Here is a 5,237-nt window from a genome sequence, read left to right as displayed (position 1 = left end):
ATCAAACTTCTCTTTCTAATCAAAGCACATGAAGATGGAAGTTTTATTGTATCCTCTTTGGGTTCCTATCACCTTTGGGACTACTTTCATAGCACAAGCCAACTACCAAGTTACTCCAAGAGATCACTCTCAAAAAGATATAAGTGAAGAACGAGAGTTCTTATTTCTCCAAAATATGACACCGCCGTTCTCTAAAAGATCTAAGTGAAGCACATGTGAGCTAAATTGCCTAACACAAAAGATATAAGTGAAGCTCAATGAGTATTCTAGCAAATTCACGATGAGTGCATGTCTCTCTCAAAAGGTGTGCAGCAAGGATGATTGTGACACAAAAAAAAGAAAAGACTCCTATGATACAAGACGCTCCAAGCAAAACACATATCATGTGGTGAATAAAAATATAGCTCCAAGTAATGTTACCGATGTATTGAAGACGAAAGAGGGAATGCCTTCCCGGGGCATCCCCAAGCTTAGGCTTTTTGGTGTCTTTGAATTTGGCTTGGGATGCCCTGGGCATCCCCAAGCTTGAGATGCTTCCACTCTTTATCCCTTTGTCCATGAGAACATCACCAAAAACTTGAAAACTTCACAACACAAAACTTAAACAAAAACTCGTGATATCATTAGCACAAGAAAACAAACTACCACCTCTTGAGGTAGTGTAGCAAACTTGATTTATATTTATATTGGTGTTAGATTACTGTATTTTCACTTTTCCATGACTAGTACCCCCGATACTATCCATAGTTTCATCATAACAAGCAACCAACACAACAAAAACAGAATCTGTCAAAAACAGACCAGTCTGTAGCAATCTGTATACTTTGTATACTTCTTGTCGTGGTTTTGTCACGGCAGATGTCCTCGTGAAAGGACTTAGTACTGGAGCCATCGCACCTTGGTGGCAACTCAAAGGGGCTGAGCAGGAGAGACACGGCGATTTACCCAGGTTCGGCCCCTCGTGAGGAGGTAAAGGCCTACGTCCTGCTTTGAGTTGTATTGATGTGGTTTTGATTACAAGGAGGGCGTAACTCGCCAAACCTAGCACTCGATGATTTCTAACCTGCCCTCTTCTTCCCTGGGACTCGCCTTTATATACAGGTCGAACCCCTAGGGTTTACAAGGGTACATTCCTTCCCATAAATCGTGACCACTGCGGTCTCTAAGTTGCCATCCTCTAAAGCTTGGAGACCTTCCGGAAAATATTAACCGCCATACAACCTTTGTTCTTGCCAGGCCAAGGCCCAAACCACGCTTAGGTGAATCGCCTGATTTGCTGACCCGGCCCAACTGGGGCGGGTTATTAACAGGTAATATCCCCAACATTAGGCCCCAGATTGACTTGAACTCTTTTCACGCCTATACTTCTGCTCAGTTAAAGGCGATTCATTCTTCATTCTTCTCTATACGTCAGAAACTTTAACCCGCCATCTGGCGCTAAAAATCTTTAAATCGCCAATCCATTTCTCGTCGGCCTCCTCTTATCCCTTGAATTCCGGGAAGACTGACATAATCCCAACGGATCCTTTGGTGTCGTTATCCCAAAATTTTCGGAGCGCCATTATAGCGAATCTTTTGATCCTCCGACGGTTCCCGTTCACGGCGCCTCGATTCCAGCGCCCGCCCTGTTAAATAGGCGGGGGGGACAGGACTGGCGCTTCCCACCTACCAGTCTCATCAATCTCCTCCCCATTATCACAGCGAGTAAACCACTCCGCCTCCCGAGGGCTCCGCCGCCGACCGCAGTTCCTGTCGTTGCCCGAAATCTTCGACGCCGCCCATAGATCTTCGTCGCCGTCAAGCTTCATACCGCGACCGATCTGCTTGCCGCCATCGACCACCACGTCGCCGTCGACCACCTCGCTGTCTGCCAAGCACTCCGTCGCCGCCGAAGATCTCTGCGCTTCGACAAGACTTCCGTGCTACTCCAACAGCCTCCGTCGCCGTCGATCACTTCCGACCGAAATCATCAGGTTAGGTCACCACTCACTTGAGAACAGATCCCATCCATGTTCGAAGTTTCAACATCGCCATGTTCCTGATGCCCTTCGTGAATATCTTCTACCTGTCCTCGACTGATTAATATAAACGTTGATGAGATAGCCAATGTTTTTAATACCTTCATTTATCTGCCCTTGACTTGCATGTTTTAGAACAATATTTCGTCAAACGAACGATATCACCTTATCCTGGTAATAAATTGCTGCATCCAACCATTTTTCTCATGTTTTTTCGACTGTCCAGTAGATCCATAGTTTACCTGCTCATTGCGTAAAGCTGTTTGTAGTCTTCACACTTCACCGTTTCGAACAAATGTCTCCGACACCTTTAGAACATAACTCTTGTGAATAGTCAAACTTCGTAAGTCACCATAGTAACCCAACCCGGATCTTCATATGGCGGTTCAAGCTTTTCCCTTAGTCCGTGAAGAAATTACTTGGCGAATCAAATGAACTTATTTCACCCCTTGCAGTAGATATTCAAGGCGTGTAAATTCACCCTACTTTACTCCTTTGTAGCATGGGCGTCGTCTTCAAAAGTGACTGGCTCCCTACCAAAGTCGATGACTCCATACTAGCAGATTATGTGAAAACGGGCAACTTGGACCCTCAGAATGTTATCGGCTGGCGTACCGGGTTCGGAGAAGATCTCCCTAACCCCAAAGAAGGGGAGATAGTCGTTTTCGTTGAACACCTTGAGCGAGGTTTTAAGCCGCCCGGATCAAAGTTTCTTAGAGACACCATGGCTTTCATGAACGTCCGCCTCCAGGATCTGGGACCTAACTCGATAAATAACCTATGCCAGTTCCAAGTGTTCTGTGAGGCTTATCTGCGGATGGAACCCTCAGTCCCCTTATTCTGGTACTTTTTCCACTTAAATCGCCAGATGGAATTTCACAATGCTCCCAGCCTGGAACTTGGCGGTGTAAATGTTCAGCGCCGCAGGGATAGCCCGTTTCCCTCACTCGCCATGCCAAGCCATCCCAAAGGCTGGGGCGAGTCTTGGTTCTACTGTCAAGAGACCTCACCCGCAGGAGAAAACAAGCTTCTGGGCTATAGGAAAGACCGTCTTCCAACAAACTTCAAACTTCCGGACAAGCTCACTGAAGAAGATGAATCATATTATCCCAGTATTGTCCGAGTTAAGATCTTTGACGAACAACGGCCTTACTGGGGTCGACTTGATTCGCTGCTGGGTCGAATGGCGGATCCTTCCTTTGAGTCGCCGGGACGGGCTAATGTGCGAGATTGATGGCACCTTAGATCATCCTCAATGTTATTTCTATACGGCTTTAACGGAAAAGGATATTGTCACCATCATCAAGAAACTGACCGGCGAGCCTGCAGGAAAATGTGGCCAAATCGGCCTCAAACCCTTCTGCAAAATTAATCCGGCGCCCAAGGTAAGCGATTTTAACCCGCCCTTTGTCTCTATTTCTTATGTTTCATTCAAGTTGTGGCCTTTTTAAAATATATACCATTCCATAAAGGTGATAAATTTTGGTCCAAGAAACCCAAAAGGCCAGCCATGAAGCAAGCTAAGCCGCCCTCAAAGAAAACCAAGGGCAAGGGCAAAGCTGCTCTGGCTGAGCCATCCGAAGCCGATGAATCTCAAGTCGGCGACGCACCTTCAGAGGTAAAAACCTATCCCCTTTTCACTCGCCATCTGCTATTGTTTAACTTTGTATTTTATGAATCTACCTCTCTTGAATAGAATGAAGACAACGAAAGCCAGGAGGATTCTGTAGAGGTAATTTCTGTTTCCTTCGATTCATCTCCTTCTCCACCTAAGCCGGCCACGCGAATTTGTGGGAAAGTTCCCTTCTCACATCCAAATGCTTGGTTGGACCCCAATTTTCTATTGAAGAAAGCACAACATACCTCAAATCGGAAGACCCGAAGTCACTCGGGTGATCTGGTGTCCGGCTTACCAGCAAAAAACAAGAGGAAACCAAACGAGGTACTCATGAACGATACTTCCTCATGTTTCTTTGAATTGTATCCGTAATCCGCCTATATCTTTGACGTATAGTTCTTGCAGAATTCTCCTCCTACATCTGGCGATTCAGTAATGTCGACACTTCCGCCAATGATTCGAGTCCCTGGGTAAGTCCTTTCACAATTTTACTTTGAATCTGAGGATAATGAATTACCATTTTTTTAATGCGCCGTTCCCCTTTTTTAGGGCACAGACGAAGAAGAGGAAGACCAGCGGGTCAACTCCTGTCATAATTTCAGAGCCCATCAAAGAGTCAGCGCCAATCCAAGATGACCCGGATCAAGGCGAGCCTGAGGATCAAATGGATCTTCCTAACTCGCCCAAGGACACAACGGATGCCCCTAAGCCGCCAAGTCCATTGACGACAGCAGAAGACCCAGATGCTGTGGTTATCACTGGCACTGGCTTCTCTAAACCAACCACAACGGTTTTATCAAAGCATGCACCATCATCCTCTCAAAACATCCCTGAATTTGCACTCTCCAAGGCTAAGCTTTCCGAATATGAACATCTGGAATTCCAAGAACTCTGCTCTAGTTTTGCGAGTCGCCTGGAGGCGAGTTATGAGATGGACAAAAGCCTGCTCTGGATGCTGAAGAATAAACATGAGGTAAGCTTTGTTATACATTATATTACTCCCATTAACCCCAAGGGCCGGGTCATTAGTAAAAAGATAAGCCGGGTCTTGATATATTAGAAAAAACTTTCAACCAGTAACCCCCAAGGACCGGGTCATCAGTAAAAAGATGAGTCGGGTCTTGATGAATTAGAAAAAAACTTTCGACCAGTAACCCCCAAGGGCCGGGTCATCAGTATAAAGATGAGCTGGGTCTTGATGAATTAGAAAAAACTTTCGACCAGTAACCCCCAAGGGCCGGGTCATCAGTAAAAAGATGAGCCGGGTCTTGATTTTGTATAATTTTATCTGAAAAAATTATACATTAGCCCCCAAGTGTCAGGGATATTGCTTGCAATAGTTCTGAGACTTGCCACTTATCATGTATTTTCAACAGGAAACTCTTACTCAGACTGAATCGGCGCTTGGCGATTTAAAGAAAAACTTATCTGATCAGTAAGATGCCCGAGCTAAGTCGAAGGAGAAGTATCAATTGGTCCTGGCTGAGATGGAAAAACTCAAAGCCGATTTAAAAGCGGCTCAGGCTGACCAAGATGCTGCAACAAAAAGAGCAGAGAAGGCTGAAGCCAGGCTGGCTACCGTACAACAAGAACTGTCCGGC

Source organism: Hordeum vulgare, chromosome 4H (assembly GCF_904849725.1).
Source record: "Hordeum vulgare subsp. vulgare chromosome 4H, MorexV3_pseudomolecules_assembly, whole genome shotgun sequence".
In the NCBI taxonomy this organism is placed as follows: Eukaryota; Viridiplantae; Streptophyta; class Magnoliopsida; order Poales; family Poaceae; genus Hordeum; species Hordeum vulgare.
This window is presented reverse-complemented; position numbering follows the sequence as displayed.